The sequence below is a fragment of the Eucyclogobius newberryi genome, unplaced genomic scaffold, assembly GCF_026437365.1.
Source record: "Eucyclogobius newberryi isolate DKJ021-1_F unplaced genomic scaffold, fEucNew1.0.hap1 SCAF_8, whole genome shotgun sequence".
In the NCBI taxonomy this organism is placed as follows: domain Eukaryota; kingdom Metazoa; phylum Chordata; class Actinopteri; order Gobiiformes; family Gobiidae; genus Eucyclogobius; species Eucyclogobius newberryi.
This window is the reverse complement of record NW_027316500.1, coordinates 9478194-9501059: the sequence shown is the minus strand read 5'-3', so window position 1 is coordinate 9501059 and position 22866 is coordinate 9478194. Positions and strand designations below refer to the sequence as shown.

At 40.2% G+C, this 22866-nt stretch overlaps 1 protein-coding gene across 9 annotated transcripts in view; it reads right to left on the bottom strand.

The window, feature by feature from the left end:
- Positions 1 to 22866, bottom strand: part of sipa1l2 (signal induced proliferation associated 1 like 2) — a 145625-nt gene that overhangs the window by 93017 nt on the left and 29742 nt on the right. Inside the window, exon 1 of one of the 9 annotated variants that reach the window (XM_072437440.1) lies at positions 16366 to 16625. The exons of the other annotated variants lie outside the window; for them this stretch is intronic. The gene's annotated coding sequence lies outside the window, so the exon portion shown is untranslated. Of the gene's footprint in view, positions 1 to 16365; positions 16626 to 22866 lie in introns of those variants that run through there. 9 annotated transcript variants of the gene reach the window in all.

Sequence of the window (22866 nt, the reverse complement as noted above, 5' to 3'; positions counted from 1 at the left end):
AGATTACTCAAAACTCACGAAAAATATAACTAAAAAGCTCGACACAAACAATTTGCTGCTCGATTAAAAACTCTACTCCAAACCACATGCTTTTACTGACTGGCTTGTCTGTAACGCTCTTGATAAAAAAAAGACCCAGGCTGATCATTGACATTTAGAAATGACAGAATCTCTATTAAAATTCGACTAAACGCGCAGCCCTAAGAAAGTACACTTCCACCTCATGTCAGGCCTCGCCAGAGTTCACAGGGAGCGCATGACGAAGGTGTTGCACCACATTTATCCCCGTTACTGCGACTTGTACATCGGGAGAGCTTCGCAAATCCACACGACCTGTCGCTACATTGACCTAAATGCTTTTTCCTTGTTCGTCTGCGCTGGTGGTAGATGCTGCAATCAAGTGAAAACCCCAGGAGTTATGAGTAAACCTCGCACCTTAAAAAAGACCAGCAGAGTAACATGAACTGTTTTTTGTTGTTGTTGTCAAGCTTCACTTGCAAAGCTAATGATGTGCCGCGTTAGATAACAAACGGTGCCAATTTAGCTCCCACTGGTCTTGAATATGATAGCAGCTTTTCATGCAAATTGTGATGTTTTTTGGGTATTTGCAGAGTAACTTGGGGGAGTAATGTGGGTCACCTCGAGATAAGCAGTGAGAGTCAAGGCCGAATATGCGAAAGGAAGCTTAAAATAGCAGATACAGGTTAATGAAAGTAATGCATGCATGACCCAAATGTGTGCTAAAATATTGATGGGAATCTCTTTTCTGTTTGAGGAGCTGCCATCCACAGTCCACATCTCTGCCATTACTGCCCGTTCTGGTTAAGAACGCAGCGCATAGACCACAAGTGACTGTGATACTTCTGCTGTACATTCTATATATTTGTATCACTTACTTGTTCATGTGCATCAAATATTTGTTCCTGTCTGAATAGTTCTACTGATATTTTGTTTAAGGCAAGATAGATAAAGCCCCTGTGGTAGTAGAAGTAATAGAAGTAGTAGTATAGTAGTACGTAGTATCAAAGGTATTAGTAGATGAGTGGTATGTGTAGTTGCTGGAGTAGAAGAAAGAGCAGCAGCAATAGTATTAGTATACATAGTAGTTGTTGTTGTTGTATTAGTAGAAGTAGCATTAGCAGAACAATCAACACAAGTGGGAGAAGTATGGGCCGAAAGAGTAGTATATGTAGAAGTATCCGGAGTCACAGTAGTCATAGTAGTTGTATAAGTGTAGTAGAATTATCACTCACTAGTGGGAAAAGTATTAGTTGACTGAATAGTACGTACAGTTGTTGTAGAACGAGTAGTAGTAATAGGAATAGCAATAGTAGTTGTTGTTCTAGTGGTTACAGTTATTGTTGTAGAAGTAGAAGAAGAACCAACACTAATAGGAGTAGACCGAGTAGTATAATTTAGTTGTAGTAGTGTGTAGCAGCAGCAGTAGAAACAGAAATAGCGGCATCAATAGTAGTAATAGTCATAGTAGTTGTCATAGTTGTAAGAGTAGTCGTAGTAGTCGTTCTAGTCGTTGTAAAAGCGTGTGTTGCTATGATGTGTTCTTAACCGACTGTATCACTTTTTAGATTTGTCTTTCAAATGTTAAGTGAAATATAACTAAATAAATGCATTATTAAGTAGTAGAAGAAAGAATGCTATTATGATTAGACTGAGTAGTACATGTAGTTGTTGCAGCAGAAATTTTACTAGTAGTCATAGTTGTAGTACTAGTACTAGTTTTTCTATTTGAATGAGTGAGATCCAGCATGTTATCTCGTTATTTAACCCAGGACAGAGAAGTATTGTGTTGTGTTGTGTTGTGTCATGTGAATGTATAATGTACTGCACTGAGAAATATGTCTATGAATGATGAATAATGGATCATTTGACTGGAGCAGAACAGAACACAATACCAACTCCTCTACAATACAGAAGTCTACTGTGTCAGGGAAGGACTGAGTGACATTAGGAACAATAATACACTCAAATACACACACTCAGTTTTTAATATTTGACACTTAAGTTCTCAAATATTATATTATAACATGAAATCGGCCTCAATTATTTTCACTCATCACATCATAAACTCATTTGAATTCTTCTTTATTTGCTAGTCTTTTGCAAGCTCAGTAGTATTAGTATTAGATTTGGAAGGGTATTGCTTTACATAATTTTGTACAAATGCAGTATTCGGATGTTAATACACATAAATTAGTAAGGATTTATTAGGACTTTGTGGCCGTTTTGTGGTCCCGTTTTGAGCCCAGTTTAGTCCTGATGTAGACTTGGTTTTAGTCATGTATTAGTCATGCTCTAGTCCTGGTTTAGTCCCAGGTTTGTTGTGGTCTATGATGTGCATGTATTAACTCATAGAAAACATATAAATACACTTGTTTACTCACTTCTTTCTGAATTTTAAGATTTCCGTCCAGGTGTGAACGCATATCTTTAAATTATAAATACAGACTCATTGCATTGTTTCTACTTTACTATTGTTTGGCGGTTCCTATTCCAGCTAATCCCTAAAATCCTTCCAAATGCCAGGTAGAAAGGAGCTTATTTTCTTGAGCGAAACCAAACTAAATTCCTGGGCATTAGTCATTGGAGCATTGTGAGAGTGTGAATGAAAGACTGAAAAAAAAATAAAAGTATATGGTCATTATAAATTAATCATCGCTAGAGAATGACATAGTGAGAACAATGTAATGTGCAATTCTGAATGTAGAAACAGAGTATCCCTGTAAAATAACGTCATTAAATAAATATATAATAATAAAGCGGAAAAGAACATGTTATATTTGTATATTTATATCACAAAACAAAGAGTGGATCTGGTCTCGATCATCAGTCTGAAGGAGTTGGGACTGACAGTTGGACTAAAGGCTCATCTCTCACTCTGATGTTGAACCGTGACTGTCTGGTGGTAACAAGCACATGGTTCTCATCAAACAATACGATGGATAAAACATGTGCTTCCTTATAAGTGGACAAAACATCAAAATTTAAAAAAATATTGTGAATGTTGTTTAGAAGACGTTTGCAAAATTTGAATATCGGCTAAAAAAAAATGTACAAAAAGAGTGAGATTTTTGTCAATATTGCCCATCCCTAGCATCTAATGATATATTTTTTCCCCCTTTTCTATCGTAAGTCACCTCTACAGAATATACTTAGCAGAGTCTGAATAAAACATCAGCTTAACCCAGGTTCATTTGGGTGACAGTTTTCCTCGTCTGACTGTCACAGCAGCTGGAGCGACTGGAGCGACAGTAGCGACAGTAGCGACCGTAGCCTTCTGCCTCTGAGCGAACACTGTCTTTTCACAATTAGAGCTCCTGACAGTGAAATGTGCCACCTGCACCGCCCGGTTTATCTACAACGACACGACGACTCGGGCTTTTACGGACCAGTGAGAACAAAGGGAGACAGACTGCAATCACCGCACATCACAACAGAGCGCTGGAAGTGTCAGCGCGAGTATGTCCCAAGAAAGGAAGAGAAGAAACTTGTCCACACATCAAAAAGTGCACTATGTAACGTTTTGCTGGAATGCTCCTCAGTATGGCATTAAATTAATCTATCTCACTCATTTCTTTATTGCTAAAACTCAAAAATCACACATTCTTATAGCGAAAGGCCTTGCATTTCCACAGATCGTACTGTAATGCTGCATGGTTTTGATGATTTATTTGTCTAAAGCCATACTGCGGGACATCTTTAACAAAGCAATAACATACTGTGTCCATGGAGACAAGCAGGCGTCAAAAAACCACCAGAAACCATATGAAGTGCAATGTTAAGCCTAATAAATTACACCAACCGCATGCAATTTCACTATTTTATTTTCTGAAATGAGAACTATAAAACGGCAGTTGTTTCAGGTGAATAGTCCAAGCTAAATAATATAGAATAAATCTACTGCCTCTCAGATTTTGAACAGTCGAAAGAGAAATGTCAAACCTGGCAACAATGAGAATTGCTTCTCACAAAATCTAACAGTTAAAAAAGATAAAAGTGGTAAATTATTTGCCTTTTCCCAACAAAACAGGAAAAAAGACATCCAGCCATGACATTTATTGTGACCTATTGACCTAAGGCAATATCACACATTGAATCGTTCCTGGTTTGGAAAATTTCATGTGTGAAAGCTGCTGCTGCTGCTGCTGCTGCTGCCGCTGACTGAAAAAACAACCAGCAAAACTCAATAACCTTGTTTTTTGTGTGGCTGCCTCGGGTCAGACGGAGGTGAAAGGTCTTAATTTAGCTCAGACACAGGATAAAGCCACAACATGGAGGTCTGTGCGTCCTTTCCTCTGCTGCTATTAGTCGTGTCCATGACAGTGATTAATGAACACTCTCGTCTCCTTCACCCCCACAACTCCCGCACACAAACTACACGCTCAGCAAAACATATACTTCCTCTGACCCAAAGGAGACTACCACTCATACTACATAGTCCCTCTACTACCGACGTGACTACTACTACTACTTATACTGCTTAGCGAAAATACACAAGCAAAATACCTGCTCACTGACAAAAGGTTATTTAACTATTACTGAAACTACAAATAACCCTTCAATTGCTGCTGCTGCTGCTGCTGCTGCTGCTGCTGCTGCTGCTGCTGCTGCTGCTGCTGCTGCTGCTGCTGCTGCTGCTGCTGCTGCTACTTCTACCACTGTACACGAGTAAGCTCTTCTCTGACCTTAAACAATTTCTTTAACAATAACTACACAATACTACAAATAGTCTTCTGCTGCTAGCACTGCTTATGTTATACTGCTATAACTATGTACAATTTCTTCTAAAACTTGTATAAAGAAGCGTTGGGTCAACTAAATCATCTTTTTCAAAGGTGATTATTTAATACTCACCAATCCTGCTGTTACTAAAAGTTAAACGGGTTAATCGCAACTGATAATTATTGAAACAATAGTCAACTAATTAAACAAATGAGTAAAGTTTTTCTGAACTACAGAACATGCCATGTGCTTTTTTTACTCAAACAGAGCAGGAATTACATTAAATATAACACAAAAAACATGTACAAATGTAGTTGTAATGAAGATGTTCATCATTAATAATCAGTTAATCTAAAGAATATTCACTGGATTAACTGATAACCAAAACAATTGTTACAGTAACATGCTACTCATTGGTTTCGGAACTGCTATTAATATGCACTCGAGTAACCACCAATACTGCAGCTTCCACTACTGCAAGTACTTCCAACTACTACTCCTGCACCTACACAAAATACAACCGCCGTTAGTACTCATTCTGCTGCTACTATGTGAGACTTTTTCTACTTCCCCAAACAATACTAGCACTAGTACTCCTGGATCTACAATCAGTATTAGTGCACGTAACTCTTCTTATACTGGTACTTATGACCCCATCACTGCGACTTCAGATCAAACAGACAAACGTCTCCGTCCTTCTCGGTCAGCGCGACCATGACCCAAAGGTGCAGTTGTGAGTCGTATCCTTTGTGCGACGGCGTGCGGAGGGATGCAGCAGATGGAGGGTGGGCGGCTCGCTGTCCTAACAACCCTTTATTATGGGAGTAATGTACGGCCATTATGTGCGTTTAAGATACAAGGCTGAGAATGGCCCGGGGGAGGGTCAGCAGTGGGGAGAACACAGTCTAATTACTGTAATGAACTCATTTCTGCCCGCGACATCTTTCCCCTCGGTGCAGCCTGAGAAGAGTGGTCCGGGTTTTACAATAAGCCGGTGACATTGGGGCTCGAGTAAAGACGCCATACGAGTTAATATTCCGAGCGTGAACCGAGACGTGCTGAGGTTAATAAACACAGTATGGAAATAAATATAGTGCAATGTCAACTGAAGACAGAGAGGGAAAAAAAGAGATGCGTACTATGTGTGGAGCTGTCAAAATAGTCATAAAACAGAAATAAGTTTTTTAAAAGGTTGTCTCTAGACCTCAAGTAAAAGTATAGTCGATTCAGGATTGTGGTACAGTAATGAAAGTAGTCCAAGCTTTTTTAAAAGTAAATTAAAGCTGTTCATGTGGTAACTATGACGTCCAGTGCCACTTCCAACTTCAATAAAACTTGAAAATCTGAAGTAAAAGTGATGAAAATTGAGAATTTTTGCAAAATGTTGCTTCTAATTTTCCATTTCTACATCAACTAGGTATTTTTCAAACATGAATGGAGAGCAGGAAATTCATAGTGTGCGACAGGCAGCATAGAAATGGTGGTACTTCAGTGAAAGCAGTCAACAAAAAAAACATTTATACCAACAACTACTACTTGATACTACCGCCAATTATATTTTCTCCCATCAACCAGCTGAAGTGTGAGTATTGCCATTATCATTTCTACAACTTTTACTACTACACTTGGATTGACAGCAGGAAATTCTGATTTAGTTTTGCCATTTACGTCAACCGGAGGTATTAAACCTTTATTCATATTAAAATAAAATAGGATTTAAAAAGTATACTGACACCGTTTGAAAAAGGAAGACCATTGTACACTTTGGTTTAAGCTTCACTGCAGTTTTCATTATTTCCCAATTAGGCCCACACTAAACTTTATGTGCCCAGACTTGTCCAAGACAAACATGGCTGACATTTTACAAAATACATTTATGGAAATAGAGTTATAATGAGGCAATGTTCAATAAAAGTGCATTACATTACCACGGGGGCACTATTGAATTTACAGCTGCAAATTTGATTTGTCGACAACACTATTATAACTAATCCACTCAGGCCTGGCTGCACTTTAACAAATGAGATGCAGCAGCCTTGAAACATCAATGAACTATTAAAATGGAAAATGTTCAAGAGAAGACATACACGGTTGTTCAATTTGGAGCTAAAGTCTTGCCCAGACACCGCTGATGTCTAAAATCAAATTACTTACGGTTGACTTTTAAAATATGTTTAATGCAAAGTCAGAGCTTAACGAGAAAAATGACAACGCTTCAATTTAGGCAAATTTTTGTCAGACAAAACCAGCGTATTTATAATTTGAGAGGTAGAAGTACGCTGTGACGCGACAGAAAAAGCATTTACCTCAAAACTAAGCATAAACCAAACTATATTTAGTCTTAACCAAAAGCTATTTAACAAAATTATAAACTTCTGACACATGAGGATTCTTTTCATGAATGTATGTATAATAAAATATGTCGTCTAGAGATGACAAAATTATTTGGTTAATCAATAATTGTGATAACAGATAACAACACATATTCAAAAGGACTAAAATATAATAAACTGGGCAACTTTAGAAGCAAAACTAAATAGATGAAATTTTAAAAGTGCTTTTTTCTGGTCGTTTTCTGGTTGTTGTCACAATAACTCATTCAGAAAGTTTGATTTCATACAGCTGCAGATGAACTAAAGACATGGTAATGCATTAGTCACTGAAAATAGAATAAAATAATGAAGATGTTTGGTCTTTTTCAACCATTGCTACACTAAAGTTTTATATTGTGCCACCCCCAGTGTACTCAAACAAACTTTAGCCTTCAAATAAAGTTAAACTGTTTTCAAGTCCCTTACCTCCATTAAGAACCACAACCCTCCTATTTTCTGCTTTGTTGCGTTTTCCCATTCCCTCAGTGCGGTCTCCTCCACAGCCTATAACCTCATTGCACTCGGGTCACAGTCAAACATGTTTATTTAACCCTGACCGCGCCGCTGGACCCTGAGCTGTTATTATTGACCATTATCTTTAATAAAAATGTAATTGAGCTAATTTAGTGCTCCTCTGTTCACAGGAAGCGGTGGCTGGCCTTGTCCCCGCTGCGCCTCGACCTCCCACGGCCCAAAGGAGTGATACTCGCCGCAATGAGCCGCCGAGGTCCAGGGGAGGTGACAGGCCAAGACTATTACAGCAATTATACAGCTCATGGCTTTTATCAGAATGTGACTCCAGTGACATTACTATGTGCAGCTCATTACAAAAGTCTCATAGTACAACTGCAGTGGAAAGTATTTCACATTTACTGGATTGGAAACGTTTAATTCAGTCTTGATTGCATTTGGTAGTTGTGTTCGTATGTGTGCAGGCAGCATGAACGGCACCAGACATGTGAAAATACATGCTTAAAACTAAAACCTAAAGCCAGAATGTACTTTCTGACACAAAACTTTCAGATAGACTTCAAATAAATGTTACTTTCCTAATGTTTTAGTCAAACTCCATCAAAGACAAAACTGAGATTGAATCAAGTCAGCCTTTTTCAACATTTTCATCAGAAAAACGATTCATTTCTGTGAGATGGAGGACCTTTGTGCTATTGCAACATATTAAAGTTGGCAGAAATAAACTTTTTCTCATAATTATCTTGTAATTATGTTTCCCTTCTCAGAAAGTGTATCGTAAAAGCAGAACTCTACGCGCTATCTTCATCTAATAATTCAACATCTTTTCAAACTTGACTGCTTGACTGGCTTTTTAAGATATCACTTTTCTGTCTGAAAAAGCTCTTAAACTGTGATAGTGGATTTGTGAGAACTAGGAATGAGTTAGAAAGGTTTAAGTATCTGTTTCCCATTTGAAAATTAAGATTCAAGAATGTTGAGATATTGAAAAGACAATATTGCGATACTTTGGCCATATATAGTGCAGCCCTCATTTACACATTGTATTGTATTATTTAATTGTTTTTATTATTTATTTGATTGTTTCTCATTTAAATAACAAATGTGTTGATTTCTTTTGTCTAACGGAAACAACAAGCTTTCCACGTGCACCTTTCTCTTGACTGGCTGTTATTCATCCTCCCGATTAAAACACTTATTTAAAAAAACAATGAATCACGTCTGAAACACTCAAATCACATTTTCACAGCATGTGGTGAATATTTTTCTTCCCAATGCGCCGCCATCAAAGAAGTGGAACACAATTGTAAAAGGGGTTTCTTCATTCTTGTGCAGGGAGCAGAAAGGGTGCAGTTTCGGACATTCGCGATGCCAGAACGTGACAAAAGAGAAGTATGCACGCAGTATTGTGTGGTAGCAACCAGGCAAAAGACCTGTCTACAGATAGTTACTGGAAAGGAAAACTGTTGTGAAACAAAAGGAGCTTAGGGCCCAATGACAAACAGAATGGGACGGCTAAAGAGCTTTACGCAATTAAAAAAGGTTCAACCAATTAATTGACCGATCACAGAGTTCATTATTGGGGACTGGGAAACGAGGCTTACCATCTAAATCCATCCAACGGACAAAAGCTATCACACAAACCAAACAAAAATGTAATTTATAATTTAATTTAATTTTCTGTGTGGTGATTTGACAGATTTGATACAAAGGCTTATTTTCCTGTCACATCTGGAGCTGCTTGGGGCCACAATGCCAGTATTTTGTTGTTTTGTGCTAGTATAATAAATCTTACTCAATACTCAATATGGTTCCATGTCAATGACTATAATAACGATGGCTTATGGGTAAAATCCTCCTGCTAAAGTAGACTCGACAAGGGCTGCAACTAATAATTATTTAAGTAGTCGACAAATCAAATTATTATTTCTACTGTACATTAAGATTTTTTCAGTAACTTTTTAATCAAATGTAATGGCTTCTAGATAGAGCAGATTTATGAATAAAGTGTATTAATATTTTGTTTTTTATTATATTGTAGTTAATATCGCTGCTTTCTTTGCTATCAAGGGCATTTTGGCATGTGTTTGTGTTTTAAAAAGTCGACTAGTCACAATAATTCCAATTAACGCAGCCCAAATCCTGATCAACACTAGCTCAGGGATCTGGAGATGGGTCCCAGGGCGCAGCACTTCAGTCACTCCAGACCAGTGAAGGATGGGTCAAATGCAGAGACAATAAAGTAAACCTTGCATTTTAACTTTATTCATCTTTTTTACAATCTTATGTGTGTCATGTTTTCCTTTATTGGACCCAAACACAAGGACTTCACAATATTGTTAAATGACTGTTAACAACTGCAATATTGACATAATTGCAGTGATTTTAATTATTATAGACGGTGACTTTTATTGAAACTAAAATACCTTAATTTACTAATCAGATTCTGCCGTAGCGAAAGCGTAACACTGACCAAACTATCCATAAATCGAGGCTCGTTTAGGGTTTTGGGGGGGATACTCTCCCCTTTTCATTTAAAAACACACATTTCTATAAACAATAAACATCTGTCGGATTGAAAACTTTGGCGTCATTACTTTATTTAGATTTTTTTGTTGCAACATCAAGTATTGTGTGAGCCAATATCAATTATAACGTTACTTTTAGCGATATATTGAGCTGGAATATTGTCTGCTTGCAAAGAAATCTCATGTGTTGTCGCTATTACACTGTTATTGACATACTGCTGTAACCCTTTGAAGCCGCACACAATGCAGCCTCACCACAGGGAGGACGGCGGCACCAGCTGACAGCCAAATTAGCACCGATGCCCTGCCATTAACGGCCCAGCCACGCTCTTTCTTGTTTAGGCCCGGATAATTTACGACATCTGAGCCAGTTAAAATCCAATCTCCCCGTCGCCTACTCCGTTTTTATTGTGCCCGAGACCACCGGCCGGACACTTTGCTGCAGCGCCGACGCCTGCAGGGAGAAGCAGAGAGGATGCTGGGACTTTGATGGCGGGTGTGAATGAAGGGTCAGCGGCTCGGCGGGAGGCAAAGAAACCGGCAAAATGAGATCCAGCTCTGCCTTATCTGAGGCGATAAGTAGAATCGACTAAAGAGCCGGTGGAAAGAAAAAAAGTTTGAAAAGCGTACGGACTTTGAAATAGTGGCTGAATATATATTTGGGTTAAGCAGGGTCAGGGGAATTTGAAATATTGGAGTCCGAGTCGATCCATACGGGACAGAAATAAGGGGTGCATGTTGAGAATATATAGTGCGAATTGTTTATGTTGGAGATGGACCAATATATTTGTTGGCCGATATATTGATGATTGTTTTTGGCCAATCTGCTGCTCTATTACTGACCAATGACTGTTTTGTGTTTTGATTTTACAAGTTTCTGTTGGTAAAATCTACTTTGTGGAAAGTCCTTCTGGGGAACTGCTGTTGTAACTTTGGGCTTTTACTACTCTCTACAACTGCTCTTTTTACTACTCTTATACAGTATAGTAGATTGCAGTGAGATGTAGTGAGATATTTTGTTTTCTTATTATAATTTTAGTGCGCTGAACATAACTTGAGTTGATAGTTCTATAATGTGAGGAAAATGATCAAAATATGCTCCATATATTGTCCTGAAAATGTCAGTAGAACTTATCAGCATCTAGTTTTAAAAAAATCAGCATTGGCTATGAAAAAAAAAACACATTTTGGTTGATCTCTAGTTCATATTAATGCAGTAGTTTTGTACAGCTCCTTTCCAGAAGTGCAGACTAATAAACAGCCTCTCCGACCAGCATCATGTCTGTACATAGGCGTGATGATGGGTCTTGCTTAAGAACAAAACAAAAACATGCTTCCGTCGCAATCTGGAACCGAACCAAGACTCTTACACCAACAACGAACTTGCGCAACTGAAGTTAGCACTCATCTCCACATTTGAAAACCACCATTGAAGCAAGACATTCCAAAAACACAGCACTTTCCGTAACCAGTCACTGTTTATGGGTGAAATGGAGGACACAATAACGTCTTCATTCATCAAGGCAGTATCGCTGGCAAGACGCGACTTTTCTGGAATAGTCTGTAACAACTCAAACTTGAGCTCAAGTCACCCAAGTGTCGACAGTAATGAATCAGATAAACAGGAAACACTTGAAATGAGTAATACATTGGAGGATTCACTGCAGTAAAAGATACAATTAGGCCATGTTTGTTTATATGCAAGCTCCCATAGACCTGAGGTGAACCAGAGGGAGCGAACAGCCCGCCGAAGAGATAAAAGGAGGTCAGGCAGTGCACTGAGTAAACAGAGACGCTCACCATCCGCTCGCAATGCACCCTGGGAAATGCCCGCGCTCGCGACTGTCCAGTCTGAGCCTCAGGTGCAGCGCTGTATGACCTCTGGCACAAAACGCACTTCACAAGACTTTTTTTATGCTCCTGAGTGGAGGTTTGGTCCAAGTTAAGTCAAAGTTTGAATCGTTTTATAACATGCAAGCTTCACTGCAGGGGCAAGAATCCAATGAGGAGTAAAAGGAAACGACTTAATTCACTGATAAGACGGTCTGGAGTGCAGCAAGATAAAAGGATAGCACTGTATGTGTTAAGCTCATAATACATTTGAAATATGTACAAGCCATTCAAGCTTAAGTTCACAGCAAACAGCTTACCAGGGCTGTAACAATAAACTATATGTTGTGCTATTGTCAAAGGTAAAAAAAAAAAACATTCCTTTTAAGATGTCGGTGTAAATACGAAAATATGATCCTTTTAAGATCATATTTTTGTGAACCACGACCTCAAGACAAGAGTTTTTGAAGCTGCATAAGGTTCCTGCAAGCGGACTCGCCACCTGCATTACTCTGTGGCGATGGAAAGTTACATACAAACTTTGGTACATTCTCCAGGTAAATTAAGAACATCTCCATGGAGACAAGCAGGTGACAGGTCCTCCACTATAAAAGTTGCAAGTCAAGTTTGTGGAGAAGCAAGGCCCTTCACAGCAAGAGTTTTTAAAGTTTTTGTCAGTACTTTAAAAATATCTGTAAGTAATTGTGTTTACCGGTATTTAAGTCTCTTCTTTGGCTGAAATCTTTAATGATTTGTTTGTTAAAATGAATTCAGAGAGGTACAACAAATGCACTGCTATTATAAAAAAGTTGAAAAGAAAAAGTTGAAAAAATGTGTCTAAGTGGTTTTTCTCATTGACATCAGCCTCTACCTATTAATAATATTTGAGGGGACTTGCTCAAGGAGAAATATAATAATATTTTTATTGCACTAAATTAGATTTGACTTTAGAAAACACTGCAAGAAAGAGAATCCATTATAAGCTTTTGACATTTTATTTTTTTCCCAAAGGGCTCTTATCTGTTACAAATGAGCTCTTCATTTAATTGTAATAACCACGATAGCATAGTTAGAAATGATGTAACTAAGAAATGTTTTGGCAGCACCAGAGACAAGAGCTGCAAAATATATTGCATTAAAATCAAAAAGGCTACTAGTACTGTCGCAGTAACAAATTCCTCCAAAAAACAACCAAATATTGTGTCTATTAATGTGTAACCCTGTAGTTTACACCTCTACAAACTTGTTCTGAAATGCACGCGATTCTTGGATTAATTTTGCAGCTCAGATTTCAGTCTTCTCTCAAATGTGAATGCTCCTGTGCGTGTTTTAAAACATTAAAACGTTGGATTATAAAATGTATCAGATGGTAGCCCCAAGCAGAAACTTACAGAAAATTCTCAAACTTGTACAACTGAGTAACATAATACAGAAGGACGCAGTCACATGACCAGGGTGCAAATGCATCAGAGCTCTTATCATTTCTGAACTTGTGGCTCGCTTCAGTCACAGCCACACCTCATCTGTCAACATTTACCCCTTTGGCCGTAGATTTACACAAAAGATTGCCGTTTGCTTTGCCTTGGACTTTGTGGTTTGCTGGATATTTCTAGATCCGTCCTCATCGCAGCAGCACCGATGAGGAACAGTCTACATTTAGCCGAGTTCAAATTGCTAAAGTGTCAGTGCCAACCTGCCTAAATGTATTTACTGCAAACGCCAAATTGTTTTCATCTTACTCGCACACATTCAAATCCCATAATACCAAACACATGGCACAGAGCGAAGGAGAGCTGCCAGAATGGAGTGGTTTGAAATGCAGCGACTTTGTGTGTAGTGTAGAGGCCAGAGGAGAACAAAGAGGCAGAGAGTCAAGGTAAATCCAATTATTTTTTTAAAGCCAAACAACATGACCGCACATATCTTCAGCCTGGTCGCTCTGGAAACGCCAATGTGGGACTTTAAAGACATTGATCGGATCGAGGAAACATCATGATCTTAAGCCTATTGGTGTCACTGAACCTTTGTTAAATCAGCACATTTCTTCAACCTAAAAAGTGAATAATACTGAGGAAACGGGAAGGCTTCAGCAATTATTGTGCATATTGAGTTTCAGATTTTCTAAGGTTTATACTTTTTTGTTTTAAGCCTGAAGACACAGTAGGTTGAATATGCAAAACATTTCAAATTGAGCTTTCGGCCAAAATCAAATGACATTGTTTAAAGTGAGAACTTAAAGTAACACTGTAGCTACACCGGGTACAATTTTATACGGTCTGTCCCTGAAGCAGAGCAATAATGAAACATCCACACTGGAATTTGAACACATTTGTTGCCATATAAAGTGGGGTTGTGCATCAGGTCTCAGGCCTGTGGATTCCAGAGTCAAATAATGCATTAAGATGACAGGCATTGATAAAGTGAAATTACAGCAGCTGCTCTGGAATTACAACCTTTCTGTGCCAAGATTAACATAATTACTAACTGCGATCCATCAAGTGGGGCTTAGCTCGGAGACAGAGCTGGAGGTAGCTGCTCACTGACAGGGTGTTTATCCGATGTGCACGGTCCATCAAGAGGAGGAGAGAAAGCCTTCCGTTTGTCTGGAGCGAGTCTGGTCCTAAAGCAGAGTCGGAGCAGGTTTGGTTTGAAGCAGAGCTGAGGTGCCTCTGAAACAGGGAGTGTCCCGCCGCTGCCAGCTGGCCCTGAGCCCAGCGCCTGCCCGGCAGGACACCGCCATTGTCCTTTAGTTTGAGGCAGAGCTGAGAATGAAAACAGACAGGCCAGCAGATTCTGTGTTTATTCACATGAGGACAGGAGCGACGCTGCAGCGCAGGAGGAGCGGTAAAAGGCTCAAACTGACAGTCATGTCGGACATTAATGAAACACACTGTCTCTGTTCTGGTGTCATTAATAAACACAGCTCACTGCCGCTAAAGGGAACATTGTGTTATTTGTGATGATCCAGACATTATGAAGCGCTCAGTTAAATGTCAGTTGTCATTATGTAACTGCAGCCTCCGAACACAAGCGTTCATATCACAGTGAAAATGTCTCAGGTTTCAGCTCTGAGCCTCCAACAGAAGGAGCGTGCGTTTGGTCTTGGCCGCTTCACTAGAACCCCACGGACACTGCAGTGCGCGGTGGCCCCACTCCAGAAGGGACCATCTGTCTCAGGACGGGCCCGCTCCGGCCTCATCTCCATGGGACGCTCAGGTTTGATGTGGCCCACTGGGCTTCAAGAATAAACCGCCACCAATTTCCATTGACACAAATCCCCCGCCGTTTCACGGTGGCCTGCTGCCTGTCGGCACTGAGGAGGAGGACTGAAGAGAAGGAGAGATGGTGTGAAGTGGCTCTGTAGCAGAAAGCTGTGAGAAAATCTGGAGACGCACAGTGGAGGTCAATGACAGTCCACATTGTCACATTCTCACTGAAAAGTAAGGAGCCATGAGCCCGTGCAAAAAGTCCACCCGTGTCAGTCAGGAAGAGCATTCATTCACACACTTTATGTACACAATATATACACACACAGACGCTACACACACACGCTACACACACACACTCTACACACAGACGCTACACACAGACGCTACACACACACGCTACACACACGCTACACAGAGACAGCTCCAACATGTCAGGACTCCACATCTCGGCCCCATCTTTGTCACGTCAGCAGTTCTTTTCAGACTTTGTTTTTTCACACAAAGGCTGATGTTACTGACAGAAATCTGGCAGAAAGTGTAAGATTTGGGCTTGTGGATCGCAGCTGTAGGCTCAAAGACAATTAAGTGCTGCGAGCCGGGGGATGTAACAGGAAGATAGCTGCAGGGAGGACAGGCCTAAGAGCGGACATACTGATGAATCACTGTTTATTCACAACGCTGGGACTTTCTGTGCTGCTGCTGCCAAATCGCAAACTCAACATCTTTTTCATACACAGCACAGACCAGCCAACTTTATATGTTTTGCCTCATATCAAGGTAAATTGTGAAAAGACAAAAAGGACTACATCATGACCAAAGCAGGACTAGTGTCATCGCGATACTGGAATTTATCTCTCCTGAACCCAACAAAATAGTCGTTTATTTAATATCACCATGTGGTTTTATACTATTTTTTAAAAACCCTAGTCAGAACAGGACTAAACCAGGAATGATCAAATACTTTGCAAAGTTATATACAAGATAAATAGTGATGCTCAGGTCCAAACTGTGTGCTTAACTAACAACACTGGGACAAAATCTGATCTGAAGAAAGAACAAACCCTTTCTAAACCAGGTCTAATCTAGAATCCAAACCAGCACTGATCAAAAGACTAAAGTCAGACAAGCCGGACTCAACATCTCCTTTACTTAAACTAAGGAATGACAAGTACACAGCGTTGCCACCAATAGCTGTCAGCAGTCGCCTTTGCTTACCTTATTAACAGAGAACCATTTCCACCCAAGCCATAAATCCCAGCAGAGGACGGGACGCTGTGTTAGCCGCAGAGCCCACAAAGCAATCCAAATGCATTAAATCCATCAGCCACTTGTTGAGCCCGAGCAATCCCTCCCGCAAAACAAGGAGAACAAACTTGCCAACCTTCCAAAGAGAAATCCGTTAAAATAAACGCAGATGTATTTGCAACTTTATCCAAAAACGTAGAGTGGAAAAAGTTTAGAAAAGTGTAGTAGAGTCCGCAGAGTGGACTTGGAGAAATGCATACAGCTGCCCCTTAATGCCCAAAGTGCCTCGGTCCCTCCTCCAGCCACAAAGCCCCCCAACAGCTGAATGGGACGGGCGCATTAGCATATGTAAAGGGGAAAGTAGGTGGCGGTGCGATGGGTGGGGGTCAGGAGCTGCTGGTAGTGGGGGGACAGAGGGGGGACCATGACATTCAGAGCTCCAGGGACCAACAGGAAGAACAAGCCAAAGAAAACAACAGGCAAAGGCTATTGTTACCAGGGATGGTCAAAGAAAGCACTGACCTCATGAGTTATTTGTGATTTGACATTTTGAGGAAATTATTTTTTTTTTTTGTCTGAGTGGCATATTATGTAAAACTTTTAACTTTTGTAAAAATGATAGCAAAATGTATTTTTCTGGGATAGAAAACAATTGCCGGCATGATTGTGTGACCATTAAGTCATATTTTTAGCCTAATTGGCCCATTTCCATTTTCACATCTTCACTGTCTGTTCAAAATGACTGATACACTTTTTTGCCATTTTGATGTAATAATGCCGCCACCTTTGTAATAAAACATATTTTGCCATGCGTTTGAGTCTGTTTAGTCCAGATAACAATTATTAAAACAGTCAACAATAGTTTTAATAGTCGATTCCGCAGCTCTAATGGACGTCCTTGACAAAAGAGTGATATCTCTCAATACTTTGGAAATATACTGCGTCTGTATGTTTATTCGTTGACTCTGTAAAACTGTCATTTTCTGTTATATGCAAATTCCTTGTCCTGACAGTATGCAGCCCACGGTACAAAGCTAACCCCAAAGCCTGGACCTCAACTTTAGAGATAACCGGAGACAGACAGCTTATACTAAACACATAGGAATGAGACATCTTTCAATACCACGTAATCCCCATATCAACTCGCCATATGCCGAGCTCGCATTTTTGTACCTTTGGGGGCCAGGACGAGAGGAGGGCGAGCGCAGCGTAGCAGGACGCCGGTCTGTGAGCGCAAAGAAAGGAAAATGTAGGGGAAAAAGGGTTGACCTCAGCATGGGGCAAGACCACAGAGTTCCTTAGAAAACCGGCTGGGGTTTGAAGGACTTTCACGCACCACGGTGAATGCAAACGAAGCGGCAAAGACAAACATGAGCTAATCCTTTAACTTACATTATCCGGGGCCCTCAAAAAGAAAATGAACTCAAGGCGTGTCTTTAATGCAGGTCGCGGGGTCGGTGTTTGTTAAAAAGCAGCAGTATGTTTGTTATGCTTTGCCTTTGTGATGGGCGAGAAGCAGTGGATTAACTCGGGCTAAGTAAAGTCTTTCCGTCAATACGTGGTAGTGGTAGTAGTGGTAGTAGTAGTAGTAGTACGTGAAGTATTGTTGGTTTTAGTTATCAAGTTGTAGTAGGAGGATACAGAGGAAATCAAGTTGATACCAGGGCTGAAGTCGAATGAATAAATTCTTAACCAAAGTTCTCCAAGTTATTACGATCTTGTGCATAAAGTACAATGTGCGCAGAGAAGTAAAAGTAAACAGTATCTCTGGAAGTGAAAAGGCAGATTAAACTGTCCAGTCACTACCAGAACGCCACCTAACTCACTCCATGCCTTCTCCTTTCTGCTGTGGTCTTAATAAATCCTTGTAATTACAATAAAATAATTAGTCGATCTATAAAAACGTTGGTTGACTACGACACCATTAATGGACTGAACCACTAAAGGCGTGTATGCCTAGTTATACATGATGTAGTGCTCTTGAATTTAGACCCATTTCATGTTTCAACTTGCTGCCACTTTATTGTATTTTCTCAATGAAGAAGTTAATTGAACGAGAAACATGGGTTAACTTGTCAAACAGCGGATCAATCTCAACGAGTTCAAGCCACTGTTCATGGAGAGGTTCGTGTTCTCGGACTCGTTATGGATTATATATTTGTCACAACCTTTAATCACCTCAATTTGATCTTGTATTGCTGTGAACTTTATGTTACAATGATTCACAAGACCCCGAAGAAGACATTGTTGTAAAGAGAGCGTGGGGTGGCACTTAAACCTCAAGATATTTCACAAATTTGCTGAGAAAACACACATTTCCACATTAAGCACATTCTATAGCATGGTCACTGTTGAAGTCACTTAAAACAAACTGTCAGAGATAAATATCTTCAAGCAAACCAAGGACAGCGATAAAGTTGTCAGTCGTTGAGCAAGCGGCGAGGCCAGACAGCCTAATGGACCGTGTTTTAAGTGTAGCGTGTGTTTGTAACTGTGAACCTGTCCAAAGTTAAAAGGGCTTTTGGGATCGATTCGCATTCATTACACGCAGCAGTGGAAAGTAACTCAAACAGAATATGCTTGAACAAATAAGTACATGTCAGTTTGTTAACCGCATTGTTTGAGATAGAAAATATACGGTTTTGTTACTCAACATATCTTTAACCAGGCTGCAAAATAGACAGGGGGCCCGGGGCCCGCAAGCAGTTGAATCTCCGGCGGGCCCGCGTGTCCCTCCTCGAAAAAAATCAAGATTTAACTAATAAGTTGGCCATATTCGGGGCATTTTCATCGCTTGAGTTTTGTTTTGACAGACGTGCCCACTTCGCACGTCTTCTCGCTTCTCATTGGCCGAGCGGTCTCCGTGATGTAATATCGATGAAAGCGGGCATCTGATTGGCCGCTGCGGTCGTGTTGCGTTCACGTGTCGTCGGTCTCATTTTCAGGGCAATGTATATATGTTAGTAGTTTATTTTGTAGGATGTGATTTCATATATTCCACAAGATCTCCTTGTGTCAAATACTGTAAACAGTATTTATTTTGTATCTAAGAGACATTATTATATTGAAGTAAACAGTTTTAAAGATCATGATCTCTGGTTTATATGATTCAGTATTTGTGCTCTTCATATCAAATAATAGATAAAAGTACTTTAAATTGTTTTACATGCTAATAACCAGGTTTCTTTCAGTTTCTTTCTTTGGATAGGATTATGTACATTTTTCACATTTTTGTGGTCTGTCCCATTGAAAAGATCAGATTCTTGGCATTATTTATTTCCAGATAGTTCCTCTTACTTGAGTACTGCACTAGTTTCTCCAAATACTTCTTTTCACTCTTCTAATAATTTCTTGGACCATTACTTTATACTTCTACAGTAAAATTAGTATAAAGTGAAGTGGCATTTCTCTTACCTCTGCACTTGATCTCATTTGAAGTAAAAAACAAACATCCTGGGTTCAAAGTAGTAAATATATAGTTCTACTTTCCTTACTTCAATTATAAGCAAGCGTTGAAATGCAAACTATTTTCACCGGCTGTAATTTTCTCTCAACCATAATTTCAGAGACTCCTGTTAAAACTTGGTAACTTTACGTGAAATCAGAGTCTGATGACACACTTCCTTCCTCGTACACGGGAGCATAATCCCATTTCATTGGAAAAGACTAAATTTGACACTGCGGCACTTCCTGGATCGGGAGCAGTGTTAATAGCAGGAAACGGCAGACTTTAATCGGGCTAAATTAATGGCAGAGAGCGCAGGTATTTAGTGAGAGCTTTGAAACTTTGGCTTTTTTCTTCGCTTTGATTTAAAGGTAAAGTCTTTTATTTTGCAGAGTGGTTAGCCCCCAGGAGGTAACACTTAGCAGTTTCTTGTCACTGTAGTCCACCAAAACAGACAAACCATTCATCAGCCTACACACATGTGGAAGAGTCCCTCTAACACCACCGGGGCTTATGGGTAATTTACATACCGAGGCTAGTCATTACACAAACGAGCCCACATGCACAGCAACCTTCATCTGCAAACACAGGGGAAAACATCTCCATGAGTTGAAATTCTTTGCAAATTTGACTATAGTTGAAAAACAAAAACAGCCTCTATGACCTCCTAAAAGCTGTGGCATCTGTGCTTTTATTTAACTAGTACAATTCAATGTTGCACTGGGAAAACATCTTATCTTGAGATTTGGTCAAAATTGATACATCATTCTCTGTTTTTGATTTGTTCTAGTTGGAATAAACCCTAAAAACGCACCAACAGGCACAATTTTAGTTACAATTTATTTAAGTGGTTGAGTGAGGTTGGGTGATTTCCAGACTGAAAAATTCAATGTTTAAACTTATTTCCAAAATAATGTATTAACTGTTTCAAAAATACACATGTTGTTCAAACAAAATGCTTTATCAAGAATACCCATTGTGTTAAACAATTTAATTCTGATTATAATTCTAGTGCACATGAAACACCCACCAGGAGATGTTATTCTCAATATAAAATAAAAATATTATTCAGCAAATATTATCATATTATTATCATAAAAATAATATAATATTATAGTAAATATTATCATATTTAATGGATGGAGGGCCACAATCTGATTAGCAGTGAAAAAACTCCCAACCGAAGTCGGCACGGAAGTCATTGAGTCCCACTTAGTAATTACACAACTCAACAACTTAAAACTGCATAATGTGTTAAGGATCAAAGCTCTTCCTGATTGCTTCCACCGGGGGACTTTTAATAATGCCAGACAATGAGGGGCACCTGGATCCGCTTGCACTGCAGAGCGAGTGAGGTCTGGGACTTGTGATGCATTTGCTCTCAGGGGCGGGGACGAAGAGAGAGGGGCGGGGACGAAGAGAGAGGGGCGGGGACGAGAGGGGCGGGGACGAAGAGAGCGGGGCGGGGACGAAGAGAGAGGGGCGGGGACGAGAGGGGCGGGGACGAAGAGAGCGGGGCGGGGACGAAGAGAGAGGGGCGGGGACGAAGAGAGAGGGGCGGGGACGAGAGGGGCGGGGACGAAGAGAGCGGGGCGGGGACGAAGAGAGAGGGGCGGGGACGAAGAGAGAGGGGCGGGGACGAGAGGGGCGGGGACGAAGAGAGCGGGGCGGGGACGAAGAGAGAGGGGCGGGGACGAGAGGGGCGGGGACGAAGAGAGCGGGGCGGGGACGAAGAGAGAGGGGCGGGGACGAAGAGAGAGGGGCGGGGACGAGAGGGGCGGGGACGAAGAGAGCGGGGCGGGGACGAAGAGAGCGGGGCGGGGACGAAGAGAGCGGGGCGGGGACGAAGAGAGCGGGGCGGGGACGAAGAGAGAGGGGTGCTGTTTAATGAAATGTCCCGCTCGTCCTGCAATGAGGACAAACCACTTTCATACTTCTTGAATATTCTACGGATGGAAAATATGTGGCGATAGTTAGAGTTATGTGGTAAAAGTATCAATTACTGTATATACGCATTTAGAAATGTCCCAAGCCAAACTATAATAACATTTCAAACTTGATTTTGGTACGAAGCAAAAGACTCAACACATAATAATAGTTATGACACTATATTGTAATTTTCAACACAAATAAGTGGTATATTTGTTGTGTTCCACCACAGAGGAAAGGTACAACTTTGTTTCTCTTTATGTTTCGTTTTATTGTTTGTGTTTTTTTCAGTTTAGTTTAGATATTGGCTCAAATTGATATAGTTTTAATACAAATTGTTGTTGTTTTTTTGACAATCATGATTACATGGCATAAAGGGGTTTTACCGTATTTATTAAATCATGGTTTGGATTAGGGCTGTTGGGCCTTTAGTCGTTTAGTCAATTAATCAGTTGATGATATTTTAGACAAATCATATTTTTATTAGTCGACTGGTGTATTTTTGGTCAAATTTATGGTAGGATCAAACACTATCAATACAAAAAAAAAATCAGAAAGAACTTTATTTAAGAGTTATATTTGAAACTAGATGCTAGGAATAAAAGGAATAAAAGGATTGGACCGTTCCTGAATAGTTATTACAATTATCTTAATCAGAATTAGTAATAATAAAGAAACTACTATGTCCTGTTGAAAATGATCACGGTTGTGTTTTCAAAATTGCGGTTGCGTCTTTTCCCTGGTAAAATGGAGGTTAAAATGTCATTATTGTGATAACACTACACGTCAATATAGTCAAAGTCTGATTTAATCAAACGCGTGGTGAGCCTGCTTCCTCGAGTACATAGAGGAGGCACGGGGCGGGCGAGGTGAGGGCGGCGGGGTCTAAACTCGGTCCCGCTCAGAGTTGGTTTCGCTGGGCTGTTACTATGGCGACTGGTTCAGCCTCCCCGGTCCTCCCGTTTGAGTGACAGCAGACCTCCCTCCTAATCAAACCCTGCACTGGAGCTCAGAGCAGCGGGACCAAGGCAGCCGCTCAGATTGGCTTATTGTTGTTGAGATTGAGCCGGTAAAATGAAAATGTCTCACTGAAGCTG